The following is a 14659-nucleotide window of genomic DNA, read 5'->3' on the forward strand; positions in this document are numbered from 1 at the left end:
TTATTGAAAGATTCTCTGGGCAAATTATTGAATGATGCAGAATGCATCAAGAGAAGATGGAAGGAATACACAGAGTCACTGTACCAAAAGGAAATGGTCAATGTTCAACTATTTAAAGAGGTAGCACATGATCAAAAGCCAATGGCACTGAAGGCCCTGACAAAGAACAAAGGTTCGGGAATTGATTGAATATAAATTAAAATCTTTGAACAAATTGATGCAGCACTTGAGACACTCACTATGCTAAGAAATTTGGAAAACAGTTACCTGGCCAACTTGTTGGAAGGGATCCATATATATGCCCATTCCAGAGAGGTGACCCAATGAATGTGGAGATCTTTGGACAATATCATTAACACCACATGCATATAAAATTTTTCTAAAGATAATTTAAAAACAGTTGCAACAATACATTGACAAGGAACTGCTAGAGGTTCAAGATGAGCACATGGAATGAGAAATATCATTGCTGACATCAGATGGATCTTGACTGAAAGCAGAGAGTATCAGAAAGATATTTACCTGTGCTTTATTGACTATGCAAAGGCTTTTGATTGTATATATCATGAAAGCTATGGGCAACATTAAGGAGAATGAACAATCCCAGAACACTTAAGTGAGCTCATGAAGAGCCTGTACATACATCAAGGTGGTCATTAGAGTAGAACAAGGTGACAGTGAGTGGTTTAAAATCAGGAAAAATATGTGCCAAGTTGTTATATTCTTTCACCATACTTATTCAATCAGTATGCTGAGTATATAATTTGAGAAGCTGGATTATATGAAGAAAAATGTGGCATCAGGATTGGAGGAAAACTCATTAACAACCTGCAATTTACAGATGATACAACCTTGCTTGCTGAAAGTGAAGAGGATTTAAAATACTTATTAATGAAGATCAAAGAACATAACATTCAGTATGGGTTGCACCTCAAGTAAAGAAAACAAAAAATCCTCACCACTGGACCAATAAATAATGTCATAAAAAATGAAGAAAAGGTTGAAGTTGTGAAAGATTTCATTTGCTCGTATCCACTATCAATACTCACAGAGGCAACAAGCAAGAAATCAAATGACATATTGCATAAGGCAAATTAGCTGCACAAGATCTCTTGAAAGTGCTCAAGAGCAAAGATGTCAATTTGAGAACTAACGAATACCTGACCCAAGCTATGATATTTTCAGTAGTCTCATATGCATGTGAAAGTTAGACATTGGATTGGAGAACTGTTGACGAATTGATGCATTGGAGTTATCATGTTGGAGAAGAACATGAAAATTACTATGGGCTTTCAGGAGAAAAAAGCAATCTGTGTTGAAGAAGTACAGCCAGAATGTTCCTTAGACGTCAGAATGGCAAGACTTTATCTCGCATGTTTCAGACATATTATCAGTAGGAACCAGTCCCTGGAGAAAGACATCCTGCTTGGTAAAATGGAGGGTCAGCACAAAATAGGAAGACCCCCCCCCCCCCCCATAAGATGGTTTGGGATGGTGGCAGCAGCATTGGGCTTCAGCATAACAATGATTGTGAGGATGGTGCAGGACTGGGCCGTGTTTTGTTTTGTTGTGCAGAGAGTCGCCATGTATTGGAATGAACATGAAGGCACCTAACAACAATGCCACTTTTCCAAGCCTGACATCCTTCTCCAGGGATTGGTCCCTCCTGACAATACATCCAAAGTACAAGAAAAGGCAAAGTAATAGATGAACAAAAATCTGTGTAGGAAGTTTCTCTGAAAACAGATATTTTTTAAAATAAAGGGAGCCTTTTCCCATGCTTCTCTGTGCTTTAGGAGCACATTCTGTATCTCGGTGTTTCTTTGAGTCCTCTTACTATATGCTTATATTCCTGACTTGTTTGTTACAGAGTGCACATTTTTTGAATGTCAATATGAGTTTTAGCCGTCTTTGTATCCTTATCTTCTAACATGTTGTTTCTGTTAAGTGCTATCAAGTTGGTTCTGACTCATAGCAACTGGTTGGTTTGAACCACTGACCTTACTGTTAGCAGTTCAGTGCTTATCCTACAGCGCCACACCAGGATGCTTTCTAACATAGAACCTGGCATAGAATAAGTGCGCAGGAAATGTTTCTTTAAACTCTCACTTTCCAAAGCAGAGGGTGGAGATCCTACTTGCCAAAGCATTGCTAACAATTGCCAAGTCAAACATAATGTAATCATGCGGTTCTGTTGCCATCTAAGAAGTCATTCCTTTAGAATGCCAGTGAAGACAGGAAGGTCCAAGAAACATTCCTCCAGAAACACATGCAAACGTTTATTCTGGAATGCCTTGGCATTCCCTCATAAGAATAGCTCAGTGAGAGCCCAGCAGAGAGGAAAACGAAACCAGAGACTAACATTTGTTCATAGAAATTTACAGACCTTAATTTAGGCAGTGCTGAAAGGTAAAGGTCAAATGGATTAACAAGATGAGTTTTCAGTAGGGAAATTTTGCAAATCCTATGAATAGGATAAGGTCTATAGGAACTATACATATTCAAATGAAACTCTTATTAACAACAGTTACTGAAACCTTGTTCTATATAGTTGGCTCTCTGTATCCATTGGTTCTGAATCCCCAATTCAACCAAGCATGAATTGAAAATATTTGATGGGAAAAAAAAGCATTGGAGTGGTCAAAGCACCCCTCAGTGACTAACAGGAAATGTTGTTGTTGTTGTTAAGTGCTGTCAAGTCAAGTCCAACCCATTGCGACCCTATATAGGGTTTCCAAGGAACAGCTGGTGAGTTTGAACCACTGACCTTGCAATTCAAATGACTTTACAGTCTGGCACATTAGCCCACAGCGCCACACTAGGGAGTGTAAAGTGCTATTTACAGAGCATTGTTAATATGTACACTTTATTAGGCATTATAAGTAATCTGGATTTCTGGAGTGGTACTGCAGAATAAGCACTGGACTGCTAATCTCACAATCACTGGTTCAAACCCATCAGCCATTCCTTGGAAACCCTATACAGGGTGGCTGTGAGTTGGAACTAACTCAATGGCACTTAGCAACAAGTAATCTGGAGACTTGGTGACACTGTGGGTTAGGTGTTGAACTGCTAAATGAAAGTTCGGTGGTTCAAAAACACCAGCTACTCTGTGGGAGAAAGATGAGATACAAGCGATGTTCAGAGAGATGGTTTCAGTATGAGCTATATTTTTCTAATCTGATAGGGTGCTGGTTGTTTCAGAAAAAAGATGGAGTTTTCGGAAGATAAATTAGCATAAAGAGTGAAAATCTATAGTATTTAAGGAAGAGTAAATAAGGTCTCTGCTATTCATAAGGTTTTCAGTGACTAAATATTCAGAAGTAATTCATCACTCCTTCTTCCTAGTCTGTCTTCGTCTGGAAACTCATCTGAAACCTGTCCACCATGGGTGACCCTGCTGGTATTTTAAATACCAGTGGCATAGCTTCCAGAATCACAGCAACTCACAAGCCACCACAGTACGACAAATTGACAAGACAAGTGGTGGACCAACACATCAGTAATCGTGAGGTTGGTCCAGGAATGAGCAGTGTTTCTTTCTGCTGTGCATAAGGCCACTATGAGTCGGTACCAACTCGATGGCACCTAACAACAACAACAACAACAACAACAACAACAACAACTAAGGTCTAGGAGTCCTTGGGTGGTGCAAATATTCAGCTACTCACCAATGGATTGGAGGTTCAAGTCCACTCAGAGAACCTCAGGATAAAGATATGGTTAATTGTGCTTTATTGATTATGCAAAGACTTTCTACTATGTTGAATAAGATAAACTATGGATAATATTGCGGAGAATGAGTATTCTGGAACACTTAGTTGTGTTCACGAGGAACCTGTATATAGACTAAGAGGCAGTCGATTGAACAGAACAAGAGGACATTGAATGGTTTAAAATTGGGAAAGATTTGTGTCAGGGTTGTACTCTTTCAACATACTTATTCACTCTGTATGTAGAGCAAATAATCCAAGACACTAGATTATATGAAGAAGAACATGGCATCAGAATTGGAGAAAGGAAGACACATTAACAACCTGTGATATGCAGATGATACAATCTTTTTTTCTGAAAGTGAAGAAGGTTTAAGATGTTTACTGATGAAGATCAAAGATCACAGCCTTCAGTATGGCTTGTGCCTCAATGTTAAGAAAACACAAATCCTCACTAATGGATCAATGAATAACTCATGATAAATAGAGGGAAGACTTAAGTTGTCAAAGACTTCATTTTGCTTGGATCCACCATTAACACTCATGGAAGCAGCACCGAAGAAATCAAATAATATATTGCATTAGACAAATCTGTTGCATAAGACCTCTTTAAAGTGACTAAGTTTGACTGATCCAAGCCATGGTATTTTTAATATTTTTAATAGTCTCATGTGCATGTGATAGTTGGACAATGAATAAGGATGACCATAGAAGAATTCAAATCCATAGACAATGCATTGTCTATACATTTGAATTATGGTGTTAGAGAAGAATATTAAAGTTATCATGGACTACCAGAAGAACAAACAAATCTGTGTTGGAAGAAGTACAACCAGAATGCATCTTAGACGCCAAGATGACTAGACTTTGTCTTTCAAACCTTGGGCATATTTTCAGTAGGGATCAGTTCCTGGAGAAGGACATCATGCTTCGTAAAAATGAGGGAGACCTCCCACAAAATGGATTGGCACCATGGCAGCAGCAACGGGCTCAAGAGTAGCAACAATTGTGAGGATAACTCAGGACCAAGCAGTGCTTTGTTCTGTTGTACGTAGGGTCACTGTGGGTTGGAACTGACGTAATGACACCTAACAAAAACAACAGGGAATGGAAGAAGAAACTCCAGTTTGGGAATTCTGATGAAAAGTTAAATTTTGGAAAGCTTAAGTACAGAATTTCTAAGTAAAGGTGAACTTGCAGAAAGCAGGCATTTGATTTTACATAGAAATCTTAGTCTATACTTAATAAAGAATGTAACTTAAATAGTCTTTCAACACAAGGGATAATTATATAGAGAAGCAAGTCTGCTTAAGTTGATAAATGTGTATATAATGTCCAAGAAAGAGACCAACACCCTCAACATCAAAAACATGAAACTGAAGTCATTGCTTACTTCTAGTAAGGGAAGCCTCTGCTTATCAGAACAAATAATAAGACCCTTTACAAAGGGTCTTGGGAGGAATTGTTTTGGATTGTGTGGTTACAAAAGCAAAAGAGGGGTGACATAGTCTTAGAGCCTATTTTGTGTCAGTATGGGAGGTAGTAGTGATTTCATCCTTAGAAACACTCTCACAGTCATGTGTACAAGTTCACCACCTAGTAGTCAACTTACTACATGTAAAGCTATCACTGATTAGTTGGCTTTCAGAGTTATGCTCACTGCAGCAAGTGATCACTGATCAATTAGACCCTGTGCAGGGTTTCTGAAGCTGTAAATCTTCACGGGAACAGAAAGCTTCATCTTTCTCTCACATCACGGCTAGTACATTCAAACGTTGACCTTGCAGTTAACAGTTCAACTCATAATCCACGACGCTACCAGGCTCCTTAAATTTAAACTTAGCTCTGGTATTTTACTTATTGTTGTTGATAGTTGCCATTGAGTTGATTCTAACTCATGGTGACCTCCTGTGTGCAGAGCAGAACAGTTCCATAGGGTTTTCAAGTAACTGTCAAGCCTGTTTTTCTAGGTACCTCTTGTTGTTGTTGTTGTTGTTGTTGTTAGGAGTAATCAAGTGGGCTATGACTCATATTGACCCCATGCAAAACCAAAAGAAACTGTCTGGTCCTGTGCCACCCTCACAATTGTCATGCTTGAGGCCATTGTTACAGCCGCTATGTCAGTCTGTCCCATTGGTGGTCTTCCTCTTCTTCTCTGACACTCTACTTTACCAAGCATGCTGTCCTCTTCCAGGGACTAGTCCCTCCTAAATAGCATAGTGGTTACGAACCGGGTTGCGAACCACAAGGTCAGCAGTTCGAAACTGCTGCTCCCGTAAAGATTTACAGCCTCGGAAACCCTGTTCAGGATCGCTATGAGTCGGAACTGACTCCACGGCACATAACAACAACAACAGTCCCTCCTAAAACATGCCCAACATCTGTTACACAAAATCTAACCATCCTCGCTTCTAAGGTGTATTCTAGATGTACTTCTTCCAGAACAGAATTATTTATTCTGCAGTTCATGGTATTTTCAATCTCCTCCAACACCATAATTCAAACGTCTCAATTCTTCTCTGGTCTTCATTATTCATTGACGAGCATTCACATGTGGAAACAGAAATTACCATGCGTAGGGTCAGGCACACCTTAGTGCTCAAACTGACATCTTTGCTTCTTAATTCTTTAAAAAGGTCTTGTACAGTAGATTTGCCCAATGTAATACGTCATTTGATTTCTTGACAGCTATTTCCATGAGTGCTGTTTGTGAATTCAACTAAAATGAAATCTTGGGAAACTTCAGTCTTTTCTTCACTTGTCATGATGTTCTTTACTGGTCCCGCTGTGAGAATCTTTGTTTTCTTTACATTGAGTTGTAATCCATACAGAGGCTGTATTCTTAAATCAACATTTGTAGGTACTTGAAGTCCTCTTTGCTTTCAGTAAGCAAAGTTGCATCATCTGCATATTACAGGTTGTATTCTAATCCTGATGCCATACTCTTCTTCATATAATCCAGCTTCTGGGGTTATTGTCTCAACATACAGACAAATAAGTATGATGAAAAGTATACAACCCTGATGTACAACACTGCTGATTTGATTTGATTTTATCCCCTTGTTCCATTCAAACAACTGCCTCTTGGTCTTTGCAGAGCTTTCTTATAAGCACAATTAAGTGTTATGGAATTTCCATTCTTTGTAATGTTGTCCAACAGTTTGTTTTGACAAACACTACGGTTCATCACTAACCTTTTTCATAATCAATAAAACATAAGTGAACATCTTTCTGGTATTCTCTGCTTTCAGTCAAGACCCAGCTAATGTCACCAATGATAGACTTGGTTCCATATCTTCTTCGGAATCTAGATTGAATTTCTGGCCCCTTCATGTCAATGTACTACTGCAGTTGTTTTCTAATTATCTTCAGCAAAACTTTGCTTGAATGTGATATTAATGATATTGTTCAATGATTTTTTGCATTCTATAGGGTCACCTGTCTTTGGAATGGCACAAATATGAGTCTTTTCCGATTGAGTAGCCAGGTATCTGTCTTTCAGTTTATTGAAACATTCTAGTAAATATTCTGTTAATTCCTGGGGTCTTGTTTTTTGCTCATACCTTCATTGCAACTTAGATTACTTCCTTAAATATCATTGATTCTTGGTTATATGCTACCTTCTGAAATGGTTGAACCAATTCTTTTTAGCTCTGTGTATTCTTTCTATCTTCTTTTGATGCTTCCTGCACCATTCACTATTTTGACAATAGAATCCTTCAATACTGCTGCATAAACATGTGAAGTACCAACCATTCCTTCCACAATCCTCTTTACTCCTCAGCTGTGTTTGATAATACATTGCATTGTCCACACAGGACTCAGACACTGTACTCACAGTTTCGGGGATTACTAGAGAAGTTAGCAGGTTACAATTCGGGGTCAGAAATGCTCAGGGGACACTTGTTTTAGTCAACTGCTGATAAATGCCCAGAGGACACACCACTCCACCATAAGCCTCAGCATGAAGACACTCTACTCTAGCTTCATGGGTCAGCAAGCTTGCCTCCCCCACTTAAATGACTGGAGGCAACCCAATCTACAAGAACTTCCTGCCCAAAGTCACTCCGTTTTACTTGCTCCATGGACTGGGAAGTCCACTACTCTGTCTCATACTCTGGTTCTTGGTTTTCCTGCTACTGTTCCTCTGCCACTTCTCCAGTGTCACAACTTTATGGCCCTGGGTCAAGGAGATTCAATTTGCAGGGATCTTGGAGTCCAAAGGACAAGGTCCACTCTTGGCAATTCTTCTTTAAGGGTAGTGTGATTCTCTCCTTCCTGCTTCTGAGATGATTCTTTTCATACCTATGCTAGAGTTTCAAGTTTTACAGTTACAGTGAATTCTGCTCACATCCACAACCGAATCATGTCATCCTACCAGTATCTTCTCCCACCTTCTCTTACGTAGAACCATCAGGAAAAGAGGCGTTTGGTGGGAGTTACAAAGACTAAGGCTAGAGGAGACTATTAAATGATTCATATTCATATTCAATTGCAAATCTAGATGATATTTTTCTTCAGTTTTTTCAGCTTAAGCTAAGCTTGTTCTTTGCTTTTGGTTTTCTAACTCCAAATCTTTGCACATCTCCTAATACTTCATTTATCTTAGTGTGCTGCCCTTTGAAATTTTCTTTTCAGCTCTTTTACATCCTCATTTTTTTTTCATTGTTTTAGCATCTCTATGCTGAAGAGCAAGTTTCAGAGTCTCTTCCGACATTCATTTTGGTCTTTTCCCTCTTTCTTTTCTTCTTAGTGACCTTTTGCTGCCTTTCTCTGTATGTCCTTGATATCATCCCACAATTTCTCTGGTCTTTGGTTGTTAGTGTCAAATGCATCAAAACTGTTCTTGAGATGATCTCTAAATTCAGGTAGTTTATATTCAAGGTTTTATTTTGACTCTTGTGTACGTGTTTAAATTTTCTTCTGCTTCAACCTGAACTTGTATATGAGCAATTGATTGTCTGTTCCATACTCAGCCCCTGGCCATGTTTTGACTGATGAATATTGAGCTTCTCCATCATCTCTTGGCACATATGTAGTAAATTTGATTCCTCTGTATTCTATTTTATCTGGTGAGTTGCAAGTGTATCATCACAATATATGTTGTTGAAAAAAAGTTATGGGCAATGAATGTCATTGGTTTTCCAAATTCTATCATGCTATTTTCAGCATCATTGCTAATTTCAAGGTCATGCTTCCTAACTATTGATCATTCCTCTTTTATTCCAACTTTCGTATTCCAATCACCAGTAATCATTGATGCATCTTGATTGCATGTTTCATGAACTTGAGAATGAAAAATAAAGCATCATTCTTCAGTTTATTCTTTGTTGTCTTTGGTGGTTGATATGTAAATTTGAATAGTGGCTGTATTTTCTGGTCCTCCATATTGTTGAGGAAAAGATGAGTCAGATCCGACTCATAACAACCCTGTACTCCTCGGGTTTCTGAGGAGCAGCTGATGAGCTTGAACTGCTGACTTTGAGATTCAAAATAACTTTGCAGTTCAGAGCATTAACCCGCAATACTACCCCAGGATTCCGGCCCTCTATATATGCATATAAATATTGTCCTATCACAGACAGCATTGTACGTCAAGATAGATCTTGAAATGTTCTTTTTCACAATGAATTCAACACCATTATTCTTCAATTTATAATTCCTGAAATAGTAAACTGTATGATTATCCAATTCAAAATGGTCAATACCGATCCATTTCATTTCACTAATGCATAGCCTAGAACCCCTGGGTGGTGCTGTACGATAAGCACTGGATTGCTAACAACAAAGTCAGAAGTTCAAACCCAACAGCTGCTCCTTGGAAATTCTGTACAAGGTCACTATGTGTTAAAACCAACTCAAAGGCACTTAATAACAACAAAATGCCTAGGCTCTCAATCTTTATGCATCTCCTTTCCTTTTTGACAAGTTTTAGTTTTCTTAGGTTCAAACTTTGTGCATCCCATGTTCTGATCATTAATGGATGTTTGCAATGTTTCTTCTTATCTGTGGTGCCCCTTCAACAAAAGTAGGTCCCCAAAGCTTAGCTCCATTCACATTATTAAAGTCAGCTCTGTTGTGAGGAGGCAGCTCTTTCATGGTCTTATTTTCAATGCCATCCAACATGAGGGCTCATTTTCTGGCACTACGACAGACAGTCCACTACTGATCATAAGGTTTTCGGTAGCTAACCCTTCAGAACTGGATTGCCAATTCCTTCTTCCTAGTCTGTTGGGAGGCTCTGCTCAAACTTGTCCACCATGAGTGACCCTGTTTGTATTTGAAACATTGGTGGAATAACTTTCAGAATTGCAGCAACATGCAATCTACACAGTATGAAACAACCGACAGACAAGCAGGAGAGGCATCTCTAGGTGGGTTCAAGCTGTCAACTTTTCAGCTATTAATCAGCTTTCTAACTTTTGTGTCACCCAGAAAACGTCATACAAGGCCCTAAAACTGAATTTACTAATTTAATTGGATTGTGTTAAACAGGTTTTAAACTCGTTTCTTGTCTATGCTGATTAACCAAGCTATAGCATTCTCGCTCTTTTCCTGGGACTTGGGGAGAATTTTTGTTTGTTTGTTTGTTTAGTTATTGTCAATAGACACGAGATGAATACAGTAATGATCTAATAGGCCATGGAGGCATCTTCCATTTGACTGCATTACTGCTATGAAAAGCATCTTCATTTATGAATTAATAATAATAGAAACATAATAAACAATGGAAGATTTCTGATATTGCCAAATGCTTTGCATTTGTGTGATCTATGATAATGCTGAGTTTTATCTGAGTCTGGGGATCAAGAAAACAGTGAAGACTGAGAAATCCCTCAACTTTTTATTCTCTGGAAAATGGTTTTACTGCAACAAAAGGATCACCATTTTCCATAGGACTCAACTAAGACTAAAGATGCTTCCTTTGTTTGGTTAGTTCATACCTACCAGCTGGTCCGGGAGAAAGATGAGGCTTTCAGTTCCCATAAAGATTTACAGCTTTGGTAACCCTGTACAGAGTTGCTATGAGTTGCAACCAACAACAACAACATTTATTAACCTATGATCAAGCCAGATACAGACCCTCAAAATCCCCAGGCTTTGCCTCATAAAAGGGTGAGCTGAGCTGCTTGTTCCTACAGATACAGTGAAATAAAATGCTTGCTAATCAAACTATTAATGCTTTTATCTTTCCCCCAGGGCCATGTACTTGGATCTACCTTCAATCTGAGCCAGCATATCAAATCCAAAACAACCTGTGGTGGTTGAGATGATTTCTACTCATAACAATCCAATGTGTAGCAGATTAGAACTACTCCATGAGGTTCTCTTAGCTGGAATCTTTAGAGAAAGAAATCACTCAGTCTTTATTTCAGTGTAACACTGGGTGGTTTTGAACTGCTAACTTCTAAGTTAGACAGGCATTGATGAGTGGGCATACAGCCCTTCCTTAAAAGCCCATTTTGAGCACAGGCTGTCCTCAACATTAAACTTTCTCCTATCTATTGTCTCAGGATCCTTTCATGCCACTTCCCCGCACCCAGTTCTTTCTAACCTTGTTTAATCCTCTACACAAGGAAGACCTTTTTTTTTCTAACTCTTGAGACACTTGCTGATCATCTGGTCAGAGTGTTTTCACTATTCACCCCTCAACCTACTGTGACAGTCTTTCTTTTCAAAGTCAATAATCCTTTTGATAAAGTAATGTTGTTCACCAAAAGGTTGGAGGTTGGATTCCACCCAGAAGTACCGCAGAAGAAAGGCCTGGCACTATATCTGACAGTGTTTCTCTGCTATTCATAAAGCTTTTCAGTGACTAAATACCCAGAAGTAGTTCATCACTCCCTCTTCCTAGACCGTCTTCGTCTGGAAGGTCATCTGAAACCTTTCTACCATGAGTGACCCTGCTGGTATTTAAAATATTGGTGGCATAGCTTTCAGTATCACAACTCACAAGCCACCACAGTATGGCAAACTGACAGACGAGTGGTGTTTTTCTCTCATACTTCTGACATATTACCAGGAGGGCTCAATTCCTGGGGAAGGATATCGTGTTTGGTAAAGTGAAGGGTCAGAGATAAAGAGGAAGACCCCCAATGAGATGGATTGGCCCAGGGCAGCTGCAATGGGCTCAAACATAGCAATGATTGTGAGCCTGTCACATGATGGGGCACTGTTTTTTCTGTTGTGTATAGGGTTGCTGTGAGTTGGTACCGACTTGATGTCACCTGAAAACAACAAAAAATAGGGAAGATTTTAAATTCAGTACCGGAGTCAAAGAGTTAAAGCTCAGATTTAGTCTTTACTCAATTTAGGGTTAGGTTGTGTGTGTGCTGTAGGATGCCCTTTGCACATTATTGGTTGTGACTGCCTGAATGTTTAGATACTTTGAATTCTAAGGCAATTTTTGGTAAGACACCATTTGGTTCCTCTACAGCTGATGTCTGGGGCTGTATGTGCTTCAGCTGGAGCACTGCTCCCACCAGACTGACAGAATGCTTGCTAAGTGGATGTCTAAACACATATGTCTGAGTGCATATGCCTTCTCTACACTGGATTAACAGAAGGCTTGCAACTTTTGGAATCCTTTACACTGTTTATATTGTGATGTAAGATTTGGAAGCTGGTTTAGTTTTTCTTTTAACACAGCTGGAAAGGGATCCCACCTAGAAAATGATTAAACTAGAAATGGCATTCCATTCCAGATACCATTCCACATAGCTCTTACTGTAGCACTAATTGCAGGGCTTTCTACTGGTCTACCCCTAGAGGACAGTTGTAAGTCCTTAGCTGTTTTATCTCCTGTGCCTGGTAGAGAACTTGTCATGGAGGGTGCTCAAGAAGTGTTAGTTGAAGAAATGAGTTAGGAAGTTTACAATGTCAGATGCCAGCATATCTTTGAAATGGAAACAGCAGTAATGCAATAACATAGCCCTTCCATCATGCCTATTTCCAAGTTCCAATCAATTATAAATACTTAGGTTCCTCAAACAGGAAGAAATAGTGGAAGCAATCCTTTTCAACCTTCTATTTTTACGTAGAAGAGTTCCTAAAAATCAGTGAGGAAGAAATGTTTTACAGTAAAGTTAAGATTTGGATTCTTCGTCCTCTGCTGTGCCCATCATTCCCTCTTGACCTTCTTACAAAATTTTTTTTGTATCTGTACAAAAGTTTGACAATCATTTTTATATCAACTTAATAAGACTCTTTAGTTTCCATATTTTCACTAAAATTGGATTTGAAGGGTACATTTCGTGTGATCAGTTCTTTGCCATGGCTCAACTGCTAACATCTTTCTTTTGATTGCCACAGGATACTTCAAGCTACTACTTTCAGCTTCTTCCTTTGCACACAACACACACAAAAATGTCTCCAAAGAAAAAAAAATACCCTAATAGCAAATAAAAGTAAAGGAAAAAAAGAGAAACCAAGTAATTTAAAGTAATTTGATTAATTCCAAATATTTAGGAAGCCCAGAGTGTTGATGTGCTAAAGAGGAAATCTCTAGTTTTTACCTGACTTGTTATAATTTCCTACATTCAAATGATTCCCTCCTTTCTCAAGTTGAAGGAGCAAATATTTCAACCCTTATTCAGAGGAAGGGACAAAAAGAGATTATTTTCTACCTTAAGGAACAAACAGGCATCTCACGGCTACTATCCAAAAGGTTGAAGGTTTGAGGCTACCTAGAGGTACCTCAGGTGAAAGTCCTGACAATTTGCTTCTGTAAAATCAGACACTGAAAACCCTGTGGATCCTAGGTCTACTCCAAGACACATGGGGTCACCATGAGTCCAAGCTGATTCAACAAAGACTGGTTTTGGTTTAATCAGATGGAATGTTTATGGCTTTCAGCAGTTCTGGTGTGGCTCTGTGGGTTAATGCACCAGACTGCAATGTCAGTTTGAACTGCAAAGTCAGCGGTTCAAGCTCACCAGTTGCTCCTACACAGCATTGCTATGGGTCGGAAACAACTTGAAGGCATTTAACAACAACAACAACATATGAACTGAATAGCACTTTAAAAAAAATTGAAGCGCTGCTGCTGTTAAAGGGTTCGAAATACAATTTTTCTAAGTGAAAAACTTTGTAACTAAAGTCCAAATATAAAAACATCACAATCCTTTCTCTCTGTTAGTCGTGGACTTGGCCACTAATATGAAGACAGGCAATAGGTCCGTAGTCTCTTCTTTTTGGCTTAAAATGGAACACCCATCCAATTGGAGAGAACAAAAGAATTTTTTCATCCTGTATCCCATGGCCCTAAACAAACTGAAACACTGAAAATAGACAGTGGTACTTAGTTTACAATATTGGAAGAAATCAAGTGAACTGAGTGAAAATCAGGAAGCTTGCCTGAAGGATCTTTAATGAACTGTGCAAACAATGTTTCAATACGTTTTCTCCAGAGATCTCAGTGTATTTGTAATAATCAGATGCCTGATATTTCTGGGTCAATTCCCTATTAATGAAGGAGAAAGTGTTCATACATTTGGATATTTAGGTGGGGTCTAAGTAAATCCCTAGAGGACATTCTCCTACTTTTTAACTGCAGGATGAAATTATAGATTTGGAAAACTGGTTGATTTAAATAAATAGGTTCTTAACGCAGTCCTGGTGTGGCGCTGTGGATTAATGCACTGAGTTGCAAAGTTGGTTGGTTTGAGCCATGAAGTCCATGATTCAAACTCACCAACTGCAGCTCAGAAACCCTATACAGGGTCATTATGAGTCAGAACGGACTCCAAGGCACTTACCAACAACAACAGCATTGTTCCCTATAACAGTACTCTTCCCACCCCCACCCCCCAGCCCCTTTTGTTGTATGCTGAAGGGGTGTGTGGCAAGTGCCTTTGTGATGATGATGTGTCCTTATTCAGAAGTACTTCTTTCCAGAAAATTGGACCTTCCTTGGAAAAACAAGAGTTACCATTGTTTACTAATGG

This window comes from Chrysochloris asiatica, unplaced genomic scaffold, assembly GCF_000296735.1.
Source record: "Chrysochloris asiatica unplaced genomic scaffold, ChrAsi1.0 scaffold00013, whole genome shotgun sequence".
NCBI lineage: Eukaryota > Metazoa > Chordata > Mammalia > Afrosoricida > Chrysochloridae > Chrysochloris > Chrysochloris asiatica.